This window comes from Pogona vitticeps, chromosome 1, assembly GCF_051106095.1.
Source record: "Pogona vitticeps strain Pit_001003342236 chromosome 1, PviZW2.1, whole genome shotgun sequence".
Classification (NCBI taxonomy): Eukaryota; Metazoa; Chordata; class Lepidosauria; order Squamata; family Agamidae; genus Pogona; species Pogona vitticeps.
In genome coordinates this window covers 327,121,109-327,146,498 of record NC_135783.1, presented here as the reverse complement: position 1 = coordinate 327,146,498, position 25,390 = coordinate 327,121,109, and the positions used below count along the sequence as shown (strand labels likewise).

Genomic DNA, 25,390 nt, shown 5'->3' with positions numbered 1-25,390 from the left:
TCTTTTTCTTTTGAAAAGCCTATTTTAAATCAACATTTCAACCCCTTCAGCCTGGATTCCTTCCAAATAAAAGAAAGTAGTTGGTGCCAACCATTCTCTTTCAAGATAATAAGACTGAGCTCCTCAATTTGTATGAGCTATTTAAAAAATTGAGACATTTAGGGTTGCCTGGTTTTGCATGGGGGGAAAATGTGTTGTGTGTGTTTAGTCGTTTAGTCTAGGTTCCAATACTTTGGCCATCTCATGAGAATAGAAGACTCTTTGGAAAAGACCTTGATGTTGGGAAAGTGTGAAGGCAAGAGGAGAAGGGGATGACAGAGGATGAGAAGGTTGGACAGTATCATCGAAGCTACCAGAATGAATTTGACTCAACTCTGGGAGGCAGTGGAAGACAGGAGGGCGTGCTCTGGTCCATGGGGTCAGGAAGAGTCGGACACGACTAAATGACTAAATGACGACAATGTCCCACTTCTCATGTTGGCCAGAAGAAAGGAGATGGAATAGGAATTATATTCATAAGCCAAAAGGCATAGATAGCTTGGGCTGAGGCAGAGGTGTACTTTCTGGAAGTTTGGGGTTTAGCTGCTTCCCTGTCCTGGTCCTTGAGCTACCCCTGCCATAAGAGAAGCCATAGATCCCTAGGTGTGCCTTTTAATGCAAATGACAGAAGAACCTCACAAAGCTAAGGACCAAGTTCAATGTATTAGATATCATCTGCTTTTGCAGGTTTTTCTATTGCAAACATCCAACATCAGTGGGCATGATACAAGTCACAGCTTCATGCACATGTCTCTCTGTGTTACATGAATGTTCAGAAATGCAGTGGGGTAAAAAACATAAAGCTCCCTTCCTCCACACCCTGGTCCCAGTCTGGTTTGAGAGTCCCTGTACTTGTCCGTGACTGTTGAATCATAACAATTTTCATTACAATGCAAAGACAAACTAGGGGACAAGCTGGCAATCTTTGTCTGATATAACTTGCTGTGAGATCCAGTTGGTGAGGTATAGAGGAAGAACTGGCCTTTTAAATCAAAGGCACTGTAAAATTTAAACAGAAACTTAAGCTCCACCTCCATACAGCTTCCAACATATCTGAGGAAGGCACAGCTGGTTGGCAAGCACATTAATGAAATCAGGATCATCCCTTTTTATGGGGCGGGAATGTATTGCTACAGTTTGTTGTATGTCACCAACCCAGGCAATAGAGTCTTCCTTGTGTACATGGCAGCACATTGAAAACAAAGGACATACCTGTTAGCAAGAATTTCTGCACATTCATTAGTGGAACAGGTGGTTGAGAGGCACTTTCCTTGCAGAAAATGCTGCACATTTAGAACAGTGGCGGTTGACTTGCAAGGGTCATTTTTGTTTTTGCCCCAGAATCCTCCAAGGGCCATGTGAACTACCAAATTCTGGGGGAGGGGGACCAAAGTGGAAGTTAGTCCAAGTCCATTTCTTAGGTTCCAAACATTTAGGGGGGTTAAATAAGGCAGGAAACTCTATGACTGATTTAAAAGACAATTTACTGCTCTTGAAAGCTTATAGGAGTATGATTTGCACTGGGAGAGGGGCTGGGGAACCCCTCCCCCTTCTTGTTACAGAGGGAGAGAAGTCTTGTGGGATTGAGGCTTGGAATAATTAGCTTCAGGACTTCATGATATCACACACTGCGTACCCTAAATTTAGAGGTTAAGGGCTGTCAAATGGAGAACATTGATATAATTTGTCTTTCATTACTTCTGTTCTGTCCTTCTATTATGTGTCCTCCTGTGGTTTCTCAAGGTTTTGCTTTTCACTTCATTGGCCACTGCCCTCCCCCACCTTGCAAATCAGAACTTCTGAGCCTAGCTGCACTGTTCCCATTCTTTAATCCTGCTTCTTGGTGTTATTGGATACAATCCAATAGTAAATTGACATTGAATCAATGGGGTGAGTCAACAGTTACATAAGTTCCATTGATTCAGTGGGTTTACTCTAGTTGTGACTTACTAGAGAGTTACAGCCACTGATTAACAAACATCACTTAAAAAGAGGACACAAACCAGGACAATGTTTTCAAATATCAATTTGTGTGCATATAGATACACAATTGAAATTGCCCAAGTAATACAGTACATCTCTCCATAGGGGACATTTCTGTGACCAGGACAACCATAAACCTGTTCCTCCATCTGCTATTACATGATAGGTGTTTATGAGCATTTGCAAAAGCCTGTGTTCTCCTTCATTATGGAACTTTATTTTTTATGAATCATGATTGGAGTGGACGCCTTTCCAAGAGATGGTTGGAACGTAAGGCACATGGCTGCTATATCTTCTGGGAAGCTACAGAACAGAACTGACCCACCCACCTCAGCTGCTGTTGAATATAGTTCCCATCATACACTATCGTATATTAGTCAGGTTGACTTAGACCGGCAGGAACCAGAATTCAATAACATCTGAAGGGCCATAGTTTTATTATCCCTGCTGTAGAACATCTCTAGAAGTACATGAGCATGCGAAGGAGAAGAAAATATGGAGTTGCCATTGTCGGTGGTAACCCTGGACATATAAAATCCCTCCACCCCAGCCATCAGGTAATGTAGACATGCCCAGACACTGTTTGTTTTACCGAGTGAAGGCAGAAGGCCAGATTCGCAATCTGCTAGATCATGTGGGCATGATTTACACCTCATCAAATGATGCAAAGGAACTATAATTAAACATATCACACAAAGTTGGAGGCTGAACAAAGGTGCAGCTTGTCTGTGACAGAAGTAGACTCAGACATGATCTCTGGCTTTGTCTGATTGATCAGATAAAACATTCCGGTTGCCAAAATGTTCAGACTACCACATGTGCTTGTCTCATGGAAGCTCTTTGGGTTATTATCCTGTAAAGAATCTGGCTTCTCTTTGTATTTCTTTCTGTAGCTCATCCCCCAACAAGGCTTAGCATGTTAGTACTGCATGGGACAAATTAAAGGCCTCATCTGGGAGCATCTCATCTGAAATAGCAAGGAGACAGGACACTTTTAATACATGGCTGTGGAAGAACAAATCCAACTCAAAAGAGTAAAGGTCATAAAGTATATGACATCCCAGTAAGTCCAATATTATGCACCATAAGGGTTATAAATGATGTGGCAATAAAGAAAGGCAGAAGAGGGGAAATGGCAAGATGTCATTTTAACAGCAGCCATATATAGTGTGGTTTAAAGAGAAGAAAGAAGCATGACCCTTTCCACATGTGTGAATGTCTAGCACTTCTTCCTCTGAGCACTTGGCCGATGGTAGCGAAGGTTTAAATGCTATCTTTATAAGTCTGAAAGCACATCAGTGATAACAGATCTGTTTTGGAAAAGATCAAATGCCTTCCCCATTCAAGAGTGGAGGGGAGAGGGTGAGGGTGGCGGTTTGAATGTTTCTCTGCCTTGAAATGGGGTGTTGTTTTCATTTTAGCTGCGCTGATTCCATCATCATCCATTTGCACTGACGGTTTATAGGAAAGATTTGTCAGAGAAAGCAATTTTCTGAAGCAAGTTTCTGAAGTTTTATGGATACGGTTGCCAAGGAGGGTGAGGCAATTCAAGAGACAAAGGAAGAAAGCGAACTCCTCGCAGGGACACCCGTCCCACAATTTCACTCTAATCCCTGATTATCTATTATTTATCCAGCTACACATTGATTTTTCTCCCTATTGTTGATCATACTAAAATTACTACCTCATATTTCCCCAGCAATGGAAATGGTCAAAGCAGAATTAATGAAATTATGAGTAAAATCCAAACTTTTTCATATTTTGTGCAGGCCTGTTGAAATCAATTAACCAAGTGACTCCTGCCCTGTGTAAGACACATGGCATGTTAAGTCTTTTGAAACACATAATAAGAACAACAGGTTTTGCTTGTTGATGATGATGTTTTAAAAGGAAGGTTTCTGTCACCAAAATAACTAGTGAATAGCATACTCACCTATCAATAGTATCAGAAAGTTGTGTGAGAGAAACACTGGTGGAACAAAAATGAAGAAAGCAGTCATCTTAGGTTTCCACATGCAGAAATTCCAGATGCAGGATGCTGCCATAGAAAAAGCGTTTTTGTGTCATGAACCATATCTGAGGTGACAATAACACATATGAAGGGTGCCTTTACTGATCTCAATTTTTGAACAGATTCATGGTGTTAGAGACAGTAAGTCCCTAAAGAACTTTCCTTTCAATAAGCAATTCCATCACTCTTTAGCAGTACATGATGATACATGCCATTCTTGGCACAACACTGCTCCACAGTGGACTTGGCACATTAATCACGGCAGAGCGAAGGGTGGACACACGGACACGCACTCACGTGTGGACATTCATGAGTATGTATGTATGTATTTGTGTGTGAGAGAGAGAGGAGTGTGGGAGGCAGCAAACAGGGGCTCTCATGTCCTTTAACCCTCCCAATGCCAGCTGCGCATGGGTGAAGGTGCTGGAAGTTTCAGCCCTGTGCAGGCAGCCCTGCGAAAGATCAATGGGAGAAAGAGGCAGCATCTAGTCATCTAGTTATAGCAGGGGCCAGCTGGGTCCCTTGTTGCTCTACCGCCATTCAGAGCAGCAGCACCACAACATCAAGCTGAGCTATTCAATGGCAGCAAGGAAGGAAACAACTCTCACACACATGGCCAAGCACACACAGACTTCTGGCTTCAAGGCGGCAGCCATAAGGAAAACATGGAGCAAGCAAGTCATGGTCAGGATTGGCTAGAATTATTTTATTTGCTGTGTCGTGGTTGCTGGTTCCCCCACCCCACCCCCAATGCAGCATGCAAGCTTTGGGGTCATGCAGAGCTTTGCCTCAAGCTTCAATGTTCCACATAAATCAGGATAGGATGGGGGGGCATGAGAACCACCCTACTTTGTATCAGTTACTATTTCTTTCTCTGTATGTGCCAAAACCCAAGCTCACTGACAGACCGGTAATAACCCAAATATCACCTCGCAGCTCTCCTTTTTTCATGACAGATAGATGTTCAGAAGGGAGATAATCTTTTTTTAAAAGGGGGGTGATCATGGAACAAAGGAAGGCTAATTGCCTTAGAGAGAGAACAAAGGAGTCAACAGCGGATGTCTGAGCCAGCGGAGCCTATTGGCAACGCCCTGAGAGCTCTTTTATTTACTTAGCATGATTATGTAGTATGTTATAAGAGAAACAGATAGGATACTAGTTACCTAATCATAACTAGGATTGGCTAAAATAACCCTTTGATCTTATGCTCTACCTCTAAGCGAAAGGGCAGAAGAAGGTGCTACCCCGCCTGCTGGCAACTGCCACTTCCTGCCAGGAGTGTATGCACTTCACTGGAACAGAATGCAGCTACAACCCTTAAGCAGACGTTTCCCACAGGGGGGAAGGGGGCAGAAAAATGCATAAAAAGAGGAAGGGAAATGCCTCCCTGTAAGGGCATGGACAAACATATCATATCAAATTTACCTTTAAAAGGCAGAACGGTTAAAAAAACATATGAACCACTGCCACATTATATATGTCATGTGACCGCAATGCATGACTCTATAGGAAGCAGAAGACATGAGAAAATGGATGTGTGACTGCAGCTTGAATTAGGTTTCACACCATTGAAGAAAAACCATTCATCTTTCTCCGTTTCTGTTAGCAAGGGGCATCCCATCTTTCAGTGCACCACTGTAACTGACTTTTGCCATACAGCTCCATTGCCTTTTCCCAAAGCAGACACTTTCTGTCTTTAGCTGGAATCAGAAGCACCAGGAATTGCGTCAATCCTCATATCAGCAAAGCTGAGCTTTAATTTTAGGTGGTGTACTAGAGTAAACTGAGACACAAAACAAAAAATAGTCAAGGGAAGCTAAACTGTGACTGAAATCCAATAGTAACTTGCAACTAGAGTAGGCCCAATGAAGCCACGAGTCAAGCCATCTTTAATTTCCATGGATTCAATGGGCCTATTTTTGTTCTGACGTATGGCTGGATTTCAGCCAATGAGGGTTACATAGCATATAGAAGCATGTGGAGTCCTCAGAGCAGTGCAGTCCTTCTTGAGTGGTCTTCTTACTCCGGTGACAGATGCTGCCAAAGAGCTCTTTGTGGATTTTCTATACAAAAGAAAAGAACAGAACACAGCTGCTTAGTCCATGATGAAGTACAAAAAATAGACTTGAGTTATAAGAGTGAGACATATATAAACCTTTGTTTTAAAATGACCACATAGAACTTAATTGGCAGGGGTCGGCTCTCCATATAACAATTATATATATAATTGTGTGCCGTCAAGTCAGTTCTGACTTAGTGATGGTTTCCAGGCTTTTCTAGGTAGAGAATACTCAGATGTGGTTCACCATTTCCTTCTTCTGGGGTTGCTCTAGGACTTGCTCAGGACTACATAGGGTACCTCTACTCCCAGGAGGCACAGTGGGGAGTTGAACTCCCAACTTTTGGCTCCACAGCCAGATACCTAAACCACTGAGCTATCCAGCCAGCACCTGCTCTCCTTAACCCCTTTCTATATTTCAAGTATCATCCTGTTGCCTAATGTGTAGCAGAAGGGAAATCGTGAGCATTCCCCTTGCTTCGGCAGGTTCCCCCATTGTTTGACCATGGAAGGCAGCCCATCTAGGAGAAGGAAAACTCCAATTTCAAACCTCCACTGCCTTGTGGCTATATCCACTCATGGAAAAGGCTTCAGGAGTTAACCTCGAGGCAAAATCCGGAGCTGGAGTCCCGAAGGCAGCATGTGTCGTTCTGCCAACTCCTGCGACATTGCTGGAACCAGTCGTATTGGCTCTTGCCTTTCCATTGGACCATTTCAGCAATGTGGAGAGGGGGGATTTGCTGCTTGGGTAACAGCCTATCCTCCATATTACCTTACCCGGGCTTCATGCTCTGGAGAGGACACTCCTCGATTCAGAGCATGTCACCATAGTCTCTTGAGACTGAAGGATGCCTATGTGTGAGCAATCTCACAACGAATGCAAAAAGGGGCATTTGTGGAGCAGCCTGCCAGAGCAGCTGAGAGACACCTAAACAAGTACCTCTCCACTTTCCAAGTTTAGCCTAGAGGCGTCCTCTCTTTGATTATGTATTTGCCAGGAGCAGAACAGGCAGGAGTGATAAAATAATGTAATTTTGTGGGCAGCAGTTACCCTAGTTGAACGGAGAAGGCTATAAATATTACATTATGGAGACTGAATGGCTGGAGCAAAATGAAAGAATCGGCTATACAATTGATTATAGAATTGCTTCTTCAAGTTGGATGGGTTACCTCATTTCACCTTGATAGTAAATTCTGCTACTGTTGAGCAAAGTCTTCGTTGTTACTGCATTTTGGCATTGCACCAATGTAACATAGGCAAGAGTAACATCAGACCAGTTTTACTGGCAAGGTCGTGTATAATTTACTATTTGATAGGCAGCTTAATAGGGGCGTGGTGGCAGTGCAGGTTAAATCGCAGAAGCCTCTGTGTTGCAAGGTCAGAAGACCAGCAGTTGTAAGATTGAATCTACGCGACGGAGTGAGCCCCTGTCGCTTGTCCGAGCTCCTGCCAACCTAGCAGTTTGAAAATCATGCAAAAATGCATGTAGATAATTAGGTTCCACCTCAGTGGGAAGATAATGGCATTCCGTGTCTAGTTGTGCTGGCCACATGACCACAGAAACTGTCTATGGACAAACGCTGGCTCTACGGCTTGGAAATGGGGATGAGCACCACCCCTAGAGTCGGACACAATTGGACTAAATGTCAAGGGGAACCTTTACCTAGGGCAGCTTAAGCTGGAGGGTGCATTGCTGGAAATGGGACTGTCAGTGCCTAAGTCAAATGCTCAACTTGCTGAATAGTTGTTCTGATATCATCCAGTTTGTTATATTCAAGAAACAGAGGAACAGTAGAGAGAAAGATACTAGCTTTTCTTCCTCAAGCTAACAATAATTTGCAGTCAAGTCAATTCTGACTTATGGCAACCCTTTCCAGGTTTTTCCATGTAGAGCAGGGGTCTCAAACATGCGGTCCAGGGGCCATTTGCAGCCCGCTGGATGATAGTTTGTGGCCCCCGCCTTGCCTGCCCCCCCAAAGCACCCACGTGTGCTGTCAAGAGTAAAAAAAAAAAGCCTTGCCTCACTCACTGGCTGTCTCCCAAGACAGCGCCTCTTGCATCCTTCATCTGGAACTGCAGCGTGCCAGCCAGTCTGCTTGTCTGCTGGCCGGCATTCTGCAGTTCCAGCTGGAGGGTGCAAGAGGTGCTGGCTTGGGGGACAGCCAGTGAGTGAGGTGCGCTGCCGGCCCTTTTCCCCAAGCGCCCAAGTTGCTGCCGAGCAATGCCTGACATTGGAGCTTGCTCCCGGCCCATCCTCAAAGAGCGCCTCCAAGCCGCCAACAGCAGCAGCAGCTGCTGCCGCCTCTTCCAGGAAAGTAACTCTCCGGCTCTCTTTCTCTCTCAGCACCCCCAGAAGCAGCCCAGCCAGCGGCCGCCTCAGCACCCAGTGGTGCTTCCTCCTCCTCCTCCTCATCCTGCTTCAGCCGCCTTGGCTCTGGAGGCTGCCTGGGCTCGCCTCGCAAAGTTTGCTCCTCTCTCATGGTGGTTGGGTAGCTGCTGCTGTTGAGTGCACCTTTTTTTGAGGGGGGCCCTCGGAGGAAGGTTGCCAGACCTCCATGTTTGTGTGTTTGTGTGTGTGCATGTGTGTGTGCACCTGTGGGAGGGCGCCCCATTCTGTTTAATTTCGCAGCTACCGATGGGGGCTGTTCTCCTTTGGCAAGGCAAATTCTGTGAGGTTTTTTTTTTTAAATTTATGTCGTGCCCTCCTCCCCCCAGCTAGGTAGTCAAAGGCGCTCCCTCTCTTCTCCGCTTCTTCATCCTCCTGCTGTTGATGGTGGTGGTAGTAGTGAAGAAGTATCCGGAGGGGGTCATGGTTGGCAAAGAGGGCTCGCGCACCCCTCTTCCTCCTCCTCGGAGCCCCAGCCAGGCTAAGGAAACTCCTGGGCCGCTTCCTCGGGCTCTTGCTCCACTTGGCAGAAAATCTGATGCGGCCCACCCTCACCCAGACTCTGCCTCCAGCGGCCCCCAGGTAAATTGAGTCCGAGACCCCTGATGTAGAGAGTACTTGGAAGTGGTTTACCATTCCCTTCTTCTGGTGGAATCCTGAGACTGTGCAGTTTACCCAAGGCCACACAGGCTGGCTCTTCTCCCTGGAGTTATGCTGAGGAATTGAGCCCACAACTTCTGGCCCTGCAGCCAGCTACCTAAACCACCAAGCTCTCCAGCCAGCTTCCTCAAGCTAAGGAATCAATTATACTGTTCTAAGAGCTGGATCGTCACTAGTGGTGGAATGGCGAAGGATGAAATATGCACACTGATCATCATATTTCTCTAATGCCGTAGTAAAGCTAGTGGATCCCTCCTCACAGGGAGAGAGAAGTGCAAAAGAATTCTGACAGTGTGTGGAGCTGTATCAACAAAGCAGCCAGAGCAGTTTTCAGCTGCCCAGGAGCCCATCATTTGTATAGCTAATGGATCTAATTTGCCCATTGAAAACCAAGATACCCAAACCTTTGCATAAGAACAGGGATAGGTCACAATAATGTGTTTTATATATATATGTTTTCCAGTCCTTAGACCAATTAAACAAAAACAATTACAGTTTCAACCTTTCCAGCATAAAAACATAACAAAATTACCACTAAGTTTAAAATCCATTTAAAATCTTACAATTTAAAGCCATTTAAAATCGACACATCTAAAATTTATCTACACTTTGATTTCTGGAATCTAAGTATCACCATGCAGAAATTTGCAATGTCATAGGTAATCTTAGGATCTTTATCTGAGAGAGGAAACTGGAGTCTAGCTGCCTAGAGTGGTCGCAAGACCAGAGAGGCGGGATATAAATAGAATAAAATAAATAAATAAATAAATAAATAAATAAATAAATAAATAAATAAATAAGTAGCCTACTTTCTTCTGTATGACATGGGCTTTTTTTAATCAGTGGAAAAATAATCTGGTTAAGTGCAATCTCATAGTGGGGACAGGTAAAAAAAAAACATGTGTTGCATAGTTTCTACCACCCTTAGCGAACAGGAGCAAAACCTTTCAGCATAAGGCATTTTCCTATATTTCCATTTGAGGACGGCAGATGGAAGGATAAAGCATCTGGCTAGTGTAAAAGCTCTTCTAAATCCTCTCACGTCTAAGAGTGAAAAATAGTCTACGGGTTCCATGTAGGCCCTTAACAGCAGATTCTGTACACTAGCAAAATCAGCTTGGTGTTCTATGTCCTCAATTCTTTGTTTGACTCATTTCCTTACCTCATTTATTTGGTACGACAGCTGCACTTGTGGAGATAGACCGATTTTCATCAAATGGCTCTGGACACCCTTTACCAGATTGGAACTTATCATAGAAAATGAGGGGCAGAAGGCCTTGGGAGTTGTTACAGTATGTGCCTTTAGCCATGTATATATAGATAGGATACAAACCCAGGCCTCGACTCATAGGAGACCTGTCTCCAATCGTATCCTTGCCTTTGAGACATATCTGGGAACCTGAAGGATGGTTCTTAAAAATTTAGATTGTACCCTTTCTTGGGGTGCAAGATGTGAACAAGGTGGCCCCAAAATGAACCATATAGCAGTTATGCAAGTGTCTTAGCCTTATAGACTTTAAGAGCTGCAGGAACAAAGACTCCGCCCTGATAATGGTAAAACTTTGCTATACTAATTTTGTGTTATTCCAGAGAAAATCCACTCTGGTCTCCAGTTATTATGAAGACTTCATCTAAACATAGAGGCTATAGGAAAAACTGAGGGCAATTACAGATGATGGGATTGATCTTGTCAGCCTTGGCTCCATTACACCACTAGCAACACTAGTGGTCTATTTTATCTATTGCTGCTGAAAGATAGACCACATGTTAGGTGAACAGCTAACATTCACTTCAGCTAGACATCCTTGTTCCCATGGAGTCAGGAGAGACAAAAGACACACAAGCTATTTTTAGTTAGTTCACTTGTCCATCTATCCTGCCTCTATCTACTATACAATTGCCAAGAGTTCTTTTCCAAATGTACTCAGAGTCTCTTGATCTAAATGGACAAAATGGTCCAAAAGTAGTACAAACAAATGGACAGTATATATGTCTTTATAAGTTCTGCACTTATCCCACATAATAAGCACTGTTTTGTCGATCAGCTGAACAATCACCTGTGTGGTTGGGGGAGTGACTGTCTTTGGTTTGGACTTGTTTTTGAGTTTAAGTATGAATGTGAAATTTAGTTTGAAGTTAAATAAACTGTATCTAAGCTTGGAAATTTTTGGTTTCTTTGCAAAATGTCTTGTTTTCAGTTCTTAACATTCTGGAGATTTTACAAGGTAAACAAACAAGCAAAAATTTTATTTATATGTTAGTACTTTAATATGCTCTAATTTTGTGTAGCATAAACAGAAGGGGGAAATCATTTCTTCCTCTGATACCAAAAATTGCTCAGACTCAAAAATATGTTTGAGTTGTCCTCACTTCTATTACAGACTTTGAAAAGAAATTGAAGGTTTGGTTAAACATGAAAGTAATTGAGTTTTGAATTGAGTTTTAAATTGATTAAAAATTTATGACTACATGATGCGCAGGGAAGCATGGATTATTTTTATTTTTATTTTTATTGCTCAGGAAGTGTTTCTTTGGTTGGAAAAGTGAGGTGTTTTACTCAGCCACAAGAGGATTATTTATTTTAAATCACTTGTCAAATGGATTCATTTTGAATGATTTTGGCATATGTGAATTTCCCTGTCTGTGCGTTTTGTCAAGTAATGGATGCTAGGATCATGGATTTTTAGTTGCAGGAAACAGTAACAGTACACACGCATGTATGTACGTGTGCGTGCACGCACGCGCACGCACGCACGCGCGCACACACACACACACACACACACACATCTTTAACATCAATCTAGCAGTATCCCACTTTGAAAGAAATACCTCCCTCATATTACAAATAACATTGGAAGCAGCAGTGTTGCGTAGCTGTGAGAGAAAGCTAGCAGAGGAGAGGGCTGGCCCAGGAGAAAGCCTCAAATGCAACAATTCTAAAAGCTCATGCAACCCCTTCAACTAGTATACAACACGGTTTAAAAACAGATCAAAGGTTTTCCCAAGAGGATGGACATGCCAACTCCAAAACTATGTGACTACCACATGACTTTAAACTGACTTCAAAACACCGTATCCATCTCTGGATTCATTTTCATGGCATAACTGCACTCTGAAATTACTTACACCAAATTCAAAGAAACCTTGTTCAGAGCAAACAAGCAAGGTTTTTTTTTCAAATGAAACAAAAATAGGCTTTTTGCTTTGGTTCCTATTTGTCTGTAGCATACTGCTGCCTCCAAAACCTCTCAGTTGCATTAGAAAAAAAGATTACTAATGTATGAACATTTTTGATACTGCCAGCAATTAATAAGCAAAAGAAGGCACCAGACAACAGAAAGCCCATTTCAATGTCCTTTGCAAAAAGCAAAATGATTCTTTCATTAAGTGGGGAATGACATTTAGACACTGGGTGGACTTTGTGCATGGACCAAAAGTGAATTCTTTGGTGTTTTATTACTCCCCTCCTTTGTTTATCATCTACTCATTCTTTCATTTATTGTGCTTTCATGTGAGTATTGCCATGGCCGATTCCTTGCACTTTCCCTAAAATCATGTGAGAATTAGTCATGATTCCAGTTTCACACATGACGGCAACTGAGAAATTAGTGGTAGGCGTAGTGTTCTCACTGCCTGCAGTGTTTCAGCTCCAGAGGTGCTCCTGATTGGCAGATGCCATACAGGGTCACTTAGCCACTTTTCTAATAATATTTAACAGAAGCTAAGTAGCCCTTTATTTCAATGATAATCATTGTCTAAAGTCTACTGGCGGTTCTCACTCAAACGTTGCTGGGAACACTAGGAACAATGTATATATTAGTATATCCTTTCATGTGACAACACGGAAGAAATGACACTTGGCTACAATGTAAAGCAGTGAGTATACAGCTTGTATAACAGTGTAAATGTGCTGTCCCCTCAAAATAACCCAACACACAGCCATTAATGTCTAAACTGCTGGCAACAAAAGTGAGTACACCCCTAAGTGGCAATGCCCAAATTGGACCCAAGTAGCCGTTTTCTCTCCCTGGTGTCATGAGACCCGTAAGTGTCACAAGTCTCAGGTGTGAAGGGAAGCAGGTGTTATCATTCTCACTCTCTCAGACTGGTCACTGAAGTTCCACATGGCACCTCATGGTAATGAACTATCTGAGGATTTGAAAAAAAATGAATTGTTGCTCTACATAAAGATGGCCTAGGGTATAAGAAGACTGCCAAAACCCTGAAACTGAGCTGCAGCATGGTGGCCAAGACCATACAGCAGTTTAACAGGACATGTTCCACTCAGAACAGGCCTGGCCATGCTCAACCAAAGAAGTTGAGTGCCCATGCTCAGCTTCATATCCAGAGGTTGGCTTTGGGAAATAGACATATGAGTGTTGCCAGCATTGCTGCAGAGGTTGAAGAGGTTGGGGGGGGTCAGCCTGTCAGTGCTCAGACCATATGCCACACACTGCATCAAATTGGTGCCCAGGGCTGTCGTCCCAGAAGGAAGCCTCTTCTAAAGATGATGCACAAGAAAGCCCACACATGGTTTGCTGCAGATAAGCAGACTAAGGATATGGATCTTTGGAACCATGTTCTGTGGTCTGATGAGACCAAGATAAACGTATTTGGTTCAGATGGTGTCAAGCATGTGTGGCAGCAAACCAGATGAGGAGTACAAAGACAATTGTGTTGTGCCTACAGTCAAGCATGGTGGTGGGAGTGTCATGGTCTGGGACTGCATGAGTGCTGCCAGCACTGGGGAGCTACAGTTTATTGAGGGAACCATGAATCCAGACAAGACGGAAGTGCTGTTAGTGGGTGCTTCGCCGGACAGGTTGGAGGGCCACTTCCCTGTCCTGAATGGGGTTACACTCCCCCTAAGGGACAGGGTCCGCAGCTTGGGGGTGCTCCTGGACCCCAGTCTAACACTGGAAGCCCAGGTGGACTCGGTGGCCAGGGGCGCCTTCCTCCAGCTGCGGAAACTATACCAGCTACGGCCCTACCTGGACGAGCAGAGTCTCATGACAGTTACACATGCACTGGTAACATCTCGTATTGATTATTGCAATGCGCTCTACGTGGGGCTGCCTTTGAAGACGGTCCGGCGACTGCAACTGGTCCAGAATCGAGCTGCGCGGCTGGTGAGTGGTGGGGCTGCCAGAGAGCACATCAAGCCGATTCTGTATAATTTACACTGGTTACCAGTTGCTGTCCGGGCCCAATTCAAAGTGCTTGTTTTGACATATAAAGCCCTAAACGGCTTGGGCCCTGGATACTTGAAGGACCGCCTTCTTCCATATGAGCCTACCAGGCTGTTAAGATCTAGCCAGGGGGCCCTTTTGAAAGAGCCATCCCTCAAGGAGGTAAGAGGGATGGCTTGTAGACAAAGGGCCTTCTCGGCAGCTGCCCCCAGACTATGGAACGCCCTCCCAACTGAAATTCGCCTGGCGCCGACACTGATGATATTTCGGCGCCAGGTCAAAACCTTCCTGTTCCAGAAGGCTTTTAATTGAAATAACATTAACTGTGGGTCTTAATGATGGCAATTTTAATTGTATTTTTTAATTGTATTTTAATTGTATTTTAACTGTATTTTAATCATCTTATTTTATTGCATTGACTTTTAATTGTTGTAAGCCGCCCAGAGACCTTTGGGTAGAGTGGGCGGCATATAAATTAAATAAATAAATAAATAAATAAATGCCAACATGTACTATGACATAATGAGACTGGAACACAGGGCAGTATCCCAACATGGTTAACGACCCCAAATACACCTCCAAAACAATCACTGCCTTCCTAAAGAAGCTGAGGGTACAGGTGATGGACCGGTCAAGGATATCTCCAGACCTAAACCCTATTGAGCATCTGAGGGGCATCCTGAAACAGGTGCGCAAGGTCTCTAACATCTACCAGCTCTGTGATGTCATCATGGAGGAGTGGAAGAGGAGTGGCAACCTGTGAAGCTCTGGTGAACTCTATGCTCAAGAGGGTTAAGGCAGTGCTAGAAAATAATGATGACCCCACAAAATATTGATACTTCGTGTCCGATTTGGACTCTGTCACTTAGGGGTGTACTCCCTTTTTTTGCCAGCAGTTTAAACATTAATGGCTGTGTGTTGCGTTATGTTGAGGGGACAGCACATTTACACTGTTACATAAGCTGTATACTCACTGCTTTACATTGTAGCCAAGCGCCATTTCTTCGGTGTTCTCACATGAAAAGATATACTGTACTAAAATGTTTATGAAATGTGAGGGGGTGCACTCACTTCTGTGATATACTGTAAGTAGTGAGAGTATCACTTATCACTACATACTTATGGCAGTTTGATACCTCTTTAATGTTGTGGTTTTATTTCTGGGATTAGTTGTTTAGTAATGCCCCTTGAATTTTATTTATTTATTTATTTATTTCATTTATACCCCGCCCGTTTGGTCTTGCGACCACTCTGTTCTCTGCTATACAATTCTAACACTATAATTCAGAGTGGTGCAATACAGTGCTCCAGCAAATAATTTTGATACATCTCCGGAATTATAGAGGACAACCTCAGAATTATAGAGGACAGAGCCACAATGATTAAAGTGGCATTGAACTGCTATAACTGTATAGTACAGACACTGTCTGTCTATATAGTGTACTCTCTTTGTGGTAAATGCTACAAAAACCCTCCTCCAACTCACAAAAGGTTCTTGTTTGCATGTGTTTGTGAACAATATTCTCCTGTGCTTTTGTGCACCATACTATCTTCATTGATCTGCATGTTCCTCCAAGTCTGCTATTTGGATCAATGAGAATCGTTGTCCAATGTGGGCATGGCCACATAGATGGGCATTTTAGCCCTGTGGTGAAACTGGTTGTCTGGTTCAAGTTTTTGACATTCATGTACAAAGCCCTCCACAGTTTGGGCCCATGTTACTTGTTGGAGCCTCTTTTCTTAATGTCATCTGCCTGACTCACAAGATCACCTTAGTTGAGAGTCGTCCAGGTAACCACCCTGAAGGAGGCCCATAAGTCTTCTAGAGGAGGTAAAGCTTTCTCTGCAGTAGCTCCAACCTTGTGGAACCAGCTTCTGGAGGAGCTCTGCCTAGCCCTGTCTGTTGACATTTAGGAGGCAACTAAAGACCTGGCTTTACAGGGAGGCTTTCCATACCGAACCTGGCTAATTACCTTTTCCTTTTTCCTCCCGTTCACTTTAATTGCTACATGATGGTTTTATATTCTCTGCTTCTATGGTTATCTGCAATTTGTTTTTACTGTTTTTACTTTCATTTATTGTCTATTTTTTATTGGTTACAACCACCCAGAGTAGTGCCTTGGCAAGAAATAAACAAACAAATTGAAATATCTGAATTCTGCTTTAAAATCTTCTAAGGACATGACTGAGCAATACATGAAAACTGAAGAAAGACTCTTTTTTTTGGAAAAAAAAGACCAATACAATATGCAGGTGCATGTTGGCTTTTAGAAATTTGAGTGCATTATGTTTCACAGTTTGCCCGAAAATAATCTTTGTCTTGGCAGAATACTTGGCCCTATGATTTATTCGTCTTCCCCTCCTTTCCAATCATTTGATGGGCGAGACCAAAACTTTCAGCAAACACAGTGATAATAACACTTTGTTCATCTACAGATAATTTTTGCAGAGCTGATTACTTGGCACTCCATGTAGTTCACAGTGTGTCTCATTCTCCTAGGTTAACCTTGCTTGTTCACATGTAAACAGCACTTTCTTTTCTGGGGACATCTCATTATCTGAAAGGTACGATGAAAACAGGAGCTGCTTCTACATATAAAGCAATGAGAAACTTCTTTTTGTCTTCAGTTGTATTGGATGATCCAGATATTGACAATGGAAATGCATGTTAAAAGAGGAGCAGTATTTTTTCAGATGCTTGATATTTTATGCGCTGTTCCTCCTAATTACATCTTTGGGTGCACAAGTATCTGACAGAGAAAGAGGAAAGGAAGGAGGGAGAAGAAACTAACAAGATTTAAGTCAGTCAGTGTGGAACATATGGACTGAAACAATAACTAGCACCAGTGGGAGTTGAAAGACCAGCTTACTCTGAGCAGAGGTCCATTCTTCCTATCCCTTTGAAAAGATAAGCAACACTGGTGGAGCCTCAGCCTGGACATCTCAAATAAAACTGTTTACTTCTGGGAATTGTTGTTGTGTTTGCACAAGCAGAGATGCTTGTTTAAACAGCACAACATGCTATTGTCCCGTTTGCTGGCATCATCTGTTTATTTAAATAGAGGGGAAATGATAAAAGTGCACATGCGGCAGCTCTGATGTAGATGCAGGTCTGTCTGCTCCAGTTAGCTTGAGATCTAAAGAGGGGGAAGGAAAAGTTTCACTCACTTGCCTGCAAAAAAACCCCCATAGCCTTTTCAGGCCTATGACAGGGAAGGCTGAAGGGATCACTATAGCTCAGAGCTATAAAATCCAGTCACACCTTCTAGTTTTATGGCAAGGGATTAGGTACAATATCTCAAAACTGGTGGGAGCTCTCCTTCCCCCCCCCCATGCCCTCTTTCCACAAACTCTGTTGAATTGCCACTGAAATCTTGCCAGAAGAAAAATTCAAAGTAAATTTGTGAGTTCCTTTTCAGCTCAAGCACACCAGATGTCACCCAAAGCAAAATCTGTGGCAAATGCAGAAGGTTTCTTTAAGAGAAAGTTTGCAGGGAATTTAGAAACTCCTTGACATAGGTTTCGTCAAAACTTTTCAGATATCTGGCCTAGAAATGTTGGCAAATGTTGTTTGGGCTGTACTTTTAAGTAAAGTATATTGTACTTTAGGGGATAGTATTTTATTAGAGCGAGTCTGTCCTTCAGATGACACAGTTCTTTGGATTTTGTGATGCAGTCGTTGTCTCAAGAAGTGCAGAAGTGATATGGGGAAACTTGGGTGAGTCATGCAGACCCTCTGAGACTTCCCCTGATTTTTCTGCTGGCAATGCCTCTATCCGGGTTTCGGGGTCCCTAACCTGGGACTCCTCTTGCACCATCTCCCCTGATGAGGTAGGCATGCTACTGTCCCAGGAGATGCTACACTCCTGGGCTCCTGGGCTGGGGCTAGAGAGCCCTTCTGAGGTGCTCTTCCTGCAGACTGGAAAATCTGACGAACCTTAGCATCCAAGTTCTTAGCTAGTATTTCACTTACGAATGCTTTAAAGGATGGTGAACCGCTGGTATCTGTCTCTAATTTGGCCTGAAGAACATTTCAATGTGGACCACAAAGTCTGCTCTCTTTAGCTGTTGTTGTTGCTATTATTTATATACTCTGCCTTTCCATTTTGAGGTAATTCTCAAGTAAGCTCACAGTCATAAAACCATAAAAACAACAGCAGTAAAAACTGAATCATAGACTCATTAAAATCGAATAAATCCACCCCTCAAAAAAAAACCTTTAAAGTCAATGAAATGTGGAAATAGTTAAAGCCAGTGCAACAATTAAAACAATTTTAAAATCCATTTGAAAAGATGAGTCTTCAGATCCTTCCTCAAAGTAGTGAGAGTGGGAACTGACCACAGTTTGGTGAGGAGAGTGTGGCAAATATGGAGAGAGAAACACTTACTACCATCTCCAGCCATTGGTTAAGGATTTGGTTGTGTACCACTCACCTGCCCAAGGGAAGGGAGCTACAGAAAGCCAGCTGCTATGAATCAGTATACAGTAAATACCAGCTCAGATGGCATCTGAATCAGTCAGTAGTCTGGGTGGGGACAGGACCTCAGTGTTAAATGAGGTCCCTCTCTGTTCAGACCATAAACCACCAAAGAGCTTTGCTCCTTCTCTTGGATAATGAGAAAAAGGGGGAAGGAGTGGAGAAGAAGGAAGTGGAGGGAGAAAGCAGGAATCATCAAAGCACTTTGATACCTGCTTCCCCCCCACACACACACTTTTTGCAAAAAAAGTGGAGGGGGAAAGCAGGAATCAAAGCACTTTGATCCTCCCCCCCTTCTTACTTCTGTGTATAAGATGACCCTCAAATTTTAACCTAAATATTTTAGACAAAAGTATAATCTTATACATGGAAAATATGGTACTTTCAGAAGATAAGTAATTTGTTGCTAGAAATGTATTGCTCTTTATATAATAAGTTGCGGCCAAAATCCTTATGCGTAGCTACACAAATGGCACCAATTGTCTTTTGGAGGCAAATTGTCCTGAGCTGAGAAATCACCATAGACGCCAGCAGTTGCATGCTGAATCGCACAACTCTATATGCAACAGATGATGTCTACGATAATTTCTGAATCTAAAGCAATTTACCTATAAATGTCATGCCATTTTTCTTATGCCACCACCACAAAGCAAGAGGATATGATTTTATTTGTTGCAATGGCTTTAACTGTTTCTCCGAGTAACATCAACTTCTGTGAGAACAGTAATGCATCTTTTAAAAATGTTCCGAGCCTTGATGACATCCTACTCCTGGTCTGCCTTTTCACCTACTATTCAATAGGTAGTATATACCGGGGATGGGGACTTGAATTGTGGGATTTGCTGTTAAAGCAGACTTAAGTCGCGACAGTGACTCAACTCAGATTTGATTTGGGTATTGTTATTTTTCAATGACTCCGACCTGACTTGGGACGCCCCCCTCCCCTCCCTTTTTCTGGGGGGGGGGAAGAGCTTATTTTTAATAGGGACCTGGACTTGGACTTGGGACTCGGACCCAACGCCTTGCCAATATCCCTGATATACACTAATAAAAGCTATGTGCGCTAAATTGCTGTGTAGGTGTTATGAATGCTGATTCTACGCATGTGCTTAGAGGCAGCTCTGAGTCTTGCTTCCTTTGAAACGGTGTCTCTGTGTTCTTGCAGGAATCAAGACGGTTCTTGCTCATGGATGCAGCTTACACACCAGCAGGGGATTCTTCCCTTTGGACTCAGTGTTGAAACTGGCTACGACATCAAGAGAAAGGGGGAGGGGCCTGGTGTTCTCCTCAAAGCATGTTCACAGCCTCTTTTGTGAATAATGCCTGAATGGGGCTTCAGACACTGAGGGCCTTGTCTATTATGAATTTGCTTAATCCTCTTTGAAAAGTATCCAAGTTTATGCCTATAATTAATTCTTGCAATAGGAAATTCTACCATTTACTGCTATTCTGTGCGAAGAAAGCATTTCCTTTTATCTGTTCTGATAATCCGGGCAAAGCCTTCGTATAACAACTGCACCATATAAATACACATCCTTTGTGTAAGAGTCTGTTTTCGGGTACCGTACATTGGTATCCAAAAGGAAACAGACTCTCTTTCCCTTTGTGTATGCTACTGCTTCCCCCCCCCATGAACCTGAAAGCCAAGCAATACAAGCTGTCTCATTGCAAATTTGACAGAATTTTCTTGAATTTACAGTTACAATTTGTGACCAGTTGCTGGCCAAGAATTCCTTTGCCTGCCACTGTAGGAATGATCAGAACACCAGCGGGTACAGAAATGGGAGCAGCTTTCATTTCATGTTTATTGAATTCGTTAAACCTGTATAAAAGTGTACCTTACGGAGGTGTGAAAAATCTGTAACATGAGGTAATGGTAACAGCTTGACATTTTCTTCAGAAATTTCCTTGTAAAAGGGGTGGTGCTGACTAAAGAAATGTTCAGAACAGATGTCCATAAGCCGGGCAACATCAGCATTACTAGCATTTAAAGTGCTGTTAAGCTTTGAACCTGCTTAAGAGCGTGTGTTATTCAGAAGCTCTGCATTTTATATACGATATTTATGTCTGTGTTACAATGAAGGCATTTATGGCACCGTGTCTTTCAATATCCCGCGGTGTGTTTGCAGTTATGTAAAGTGTGGTGACCTGGAGGCCAAGAGAAGCTTTAGTCACAAGAACCGTGGGATTCTTATTTTATCTTTTGGCTCATCCAGAAAGTGTTCCCTGCTTTTTCTCATTTACTATCCAGCAAATACTCCCACAGAATGTGCTTTCATGGATGCTTGACAGCCTTTCCTGCTGGCACATCTCCACAGAGAGTTGACGAAACCTGCAATTCAGACCTCTAAACTTGTTCTGATGGCTTTCCTGGCAAAGGAAGTAAGTCCCCTCCCCTGTTTCCTGAACAGGAATTTTTAAAAATTCAAATTATTCCCATCCTGAATCTGAAGTTTGTAAAATTTAGAAAAAAATCCAAAAGCAGAGGGAAATAAAATTCCCTATTGGCACCAACCAAACTCAGCAGGTACGGCACTTCTAACGATGGTAAAGGTAATTTGTTATACCAATCTGTTATGTCACTACATTGGTGTCCCGCATGATGATGACCCCGCATGACAAAATTGCTTGATGACGACTTTTTGCAATCACTATAGCAATCGCAAAACCATTGTTCCTATGGGGTTTTTTCACTTAACAATGATTAGGTTCCTGCTTCGGGAACCATTTTTTCACTGGACAATGATTTTCCCAGCTTATTATCGGCTCTGCAAAATGGCTTCCCGCTGTTTTCCGACCCTTGTTTCAGAAGACAGGCATTAAAAACAGCTGATCGGCGCTCACAAAATGACCACCCTATGGAGGATCTTCGCTGGACGAGCAGGTATTTTCCCCATTGGAATGCATTAACCAGTTTTCTATGCATTCCAATGGGGATTTTTTTGCATGACGACGATTTCGCTGTACAGCGATTTTGACAGAATCGATTATAGTCGTCATGCGGGGCACCACTGTATTAAAGATAAGCCTTTCCAATAAAAGAGGTGGCAACCCTAAATTCATCACAAATACAAGAACTCAAAGCTTGTCATTTATGAGCTAAGTGTTTAAAGCCCTATGCATTTAAAGCTGCATCTCTTGCAATTTGTTCTAAAATCCTAGACTATGGGAACCAATTGTGATTCCGAGAGATTGTGCCCCCACAACTGTGGGTGGGGAAGAAGGCTCCATTAAATATTCCATCCAGCAGTTTCCATGAATGGAGGACAAATCCTAGAGATCTTAATTAACAGAACTGGTTCATAGTGAGACAGGCGATTCCCTTCAGCAGCACTCCTCAAGTTATTCTGGCTTTTAGTGATTCCAACCAAGACCTTGAGTTGAACTTGGATAAAACAACTGGCAACCCATGCAGTTCATGCAATATTGGTGTGACATCGTTTTGATAGCATTCATCAGCAGCTGTAATTTGTACCAAATTGTACGTAGGGTTGCTGAGCACATCTATTCTTCATGACTACTTGTCATTCTTTGACAGAAAAAAATATATTCATAAATCTAGCTAACTAGATTCTCAAATTATGTTGTTTCCACACTGGAACCATCCATTCTGTATGGAATGTTCATACTAAGGACTTCTGGCTTGCCTTTCCTAATTTGCATCATACAAAAGTTCTTGATGGTTTTCATACCTTGCTTGTTTGTTTCATTTATAAATGGAGGCTTCTACTCTTCGGCAAAGGGACCAATAAGCTTTTGTTTTTCTTCTTGTCCAAACTCCAGAATGCAGTCTTTGGTGCTACAGTGAAGACTCAGAATCAGGAAAATAAACAACTGTGTCAGACCAAATACATAAATCATTCGAACCCCTAGAGTACACTTTGCATATGAAGTATATACTGTATTTACATCCAGGTAAAAGAGAGTGAAATACAAACCAAGGGACCCTGGATTCACGTGCCAGGAGAGAACTGTTTACATGCTATTTGATGGCTCCTGTCAAAAAGGCAGTTAAGCCAGTTCTCATTTTGCATTGCTTAAATTATTCTCACATCTGGAGACACCTTCTGCTATGCACCTGCCCTCTGTTTGTGACATGAAGGCATCTACATTGCATAAGGTACATTGACAGCCACAGGAAAAGGAGGGATGGATCTTTAGGGAATGAGGATAACTCAACAAAGGTAAGGTTTTGTGTGCAGAATGCTTGAACTTAGTCCTTAGCATCTCCAATCAGAAGAAGCAAGTATCGGGTGAAGAGGTCACTGTAAAGCTTCAGGGCAGCCGGAGTAGGCAGGCCGGCTTTAGGAAAGATGCAATCAGACACAAAATATACAGTGGCAAAGGGGAAGAACATCTATCCATTGCGAAAAAGAAATCTTGACAAAATTGTATTGGATTAGTCCATGTTCATCAATCTTCCAAGGTTTCTTTTTAAAGCAGATTCTCCAAAATTCACCCTCTCCGACCCACAAATCTTTAGGTGGAGTGGTTGCTTTTCTGTCTAAGTTCAGCTGAAGCTTCCACTCCCACTTCTCTAGCTTTCACGGAGATTGTTTGTGAGACCCGCAACCCGACTGGTAGCTTAAATGGTCCATTTCACATTGAAGTCAATAGGGCTTCCTATGAAGATGGAGACAATGAGGTTCCTGCCAAAAGAAAGAAGCTTTCATACTGTGTGGGCAGGTTGCTTTAAGTAGAGAAACTTCCATCCTAACCCTTATATAAACTGTGTTATACTACACCGTGGGCCTTTTACGTTCTTATTAAACATAGATTCATCACCTGCCTATTTTATCTCTCTCTTTTTCCTCATTTACTCACCTATCAATTTCCAACTGCAGGATCTATTTCTTCCCCCAGCTCCTCAGTTTGTAGCCAACTACACACTAAAAAGAAAACCCAGGCAGGATCCTGTTGGTATTTACTGCACACAGACATTTATAATTACAGAACTGGAAGTGGTTATTAGAAGGTGCTTCAGGTGTGTGTTACCTGATTGCAACCAGCACAGGATTGTGTGTAGGCATCCTTCAGTCTCGAGAGACTATGGTAACGTGCTCTGAGTCTTGGAACAGCATCTAGTGTGGATGAGAAGGACAATTCGAGAGTGACAATCCCTTCCACACTGAAAGCAAATGCAATCCGTCCCTTGTCAATCTCCCTGGTTTTTGGCTCTCTTGCGGGAAGTGGTGGAGATAATAGATTGGTTTTATATGTAAGGTGCGGAGGAAATTAGATTTCTGACATAAAGTTATGTTCAGAGATGCTTTTTCATATTGGAAGACAGAAACAACAGCTGTCTTCTTTGTCACTCACTGGGGACTGTCATTATAGTGGACAGCTCCCTGATTTTGCATTGACGCTGTATGCAAAGCTGTAGTGTCCTCTCCAGAGCACGAAGCCTGGGTAAAATAATATGGAGGATAGGCTGTCACCCAACCAGCAAATCCCCCCTCTCCACATCACTGAAATAGTCCAATGGAAAGGCAAGAGCCAATACAACTGGTTCCAGTGATGTCTCAGGAGTTGCTGCTTCTGCTTCTGCTTTGGGCCACGCCACCCCTTCCTTAACACCGGCCACCTGGCTGGGAGGGGAGAAGGGGCATTAGAAGGGTTGTGGGTTTGTTCTTGTTTGTTTTAACTGTTAGTATTATTAATTGCCATCAGGTTGTATAAAGACCCACAGTGGACCTGATGGAACAGGAAGGGGGGAGGGCGTTGGAGGGGGCAGCCATTGAGGTGGTGCTGGGTAGGGGAAGGAATGGCGGTGGGGGTAGAACACGCCCGCGTGGGAGAAGAGAGGTTAGATATCTTACATCTATCCCCTCTTCTAGTCCTACCTCCAACCAAATGGTATCAGGCGACCATATCAGCAAACCCTCGAGCCACACGGTGCTGTTGATGAACGCCAGGTCAGTACAAAATAAAACTGCCCTCATCCATGATGTAATTCTGGATGAGGGTGCTGACTTGGCGTGCATTACTGAGACCTGGGTGGGAGAGGAAGGTGGTGTCCCCCTCTCCCAGCTGTGTCCTCCTGGGTACTCAGTCCAGCACCAGTGTCGCTCGGAGGGTCGGGGAGGGGGAGTTGCTATAGTCTATAGGAGTTCTATCTCCTTGACCAGGCTTCCTGTCCCTTTGAGAGGAGGTCTTGAGGGCCTGTATTGTGTGTTGGGCTTACGAGACAGATTAGGGATTCTGTTGGTGTACCGCCCACCCTGCTGCGTACCAACGGTCTCCCTACCTGAGCTGACGGAGGTTGTCTTGGACCTGGTGTTGAGGACTCCCAGGCTGTTGGTGCTGGGAGACTTCAACATCCATGCCGAGGCTGCCTTGACTGGGGCGGCTCAGGACTTCATGGCCGCCATGACAACCATGGGGCTGTCTCAATGTGTCATCGGCCCGACACATGAGAAGGGCCATACCTTGGACCTGGTTTTCTCAACGGGACTGGAAGGTGGTGATTTGGATGTGGAGGGGCTGGTTGTGACCCCATTGTCATGGTCAGACCACTTCCTGGTCAAGTTCAGTCTATTAGCTTCTTCTTCCCTCTGCAAGGGTGGGGGATCGATTAAGATGAT

General features: G+C 43.4%; 1 long non-coding RNA gene across 1 annotated transcript; it reads right to left on the bottom strand.

The window, feature by feature from the left end:
- Window positions 1–1,157: 1,157 nt before the first annotated feature.
- LOC144586065 (uncharacterized) lies at window positions 1,158–23,880 on the bottom strand. Its single transcript, XR_013540780.1, has 2 exons — window positions 22,499–23,880; window positions 1,158–6,096 (listed from the first exon to the last, which is right to left on the bottom strand). It is a non-coding gene; the product is annotated as an uncharacterized LOC144586065 (long non-coding RNA).
- Window positions 23,881–25,390: the final 1,510 nt, after the last annotated feature.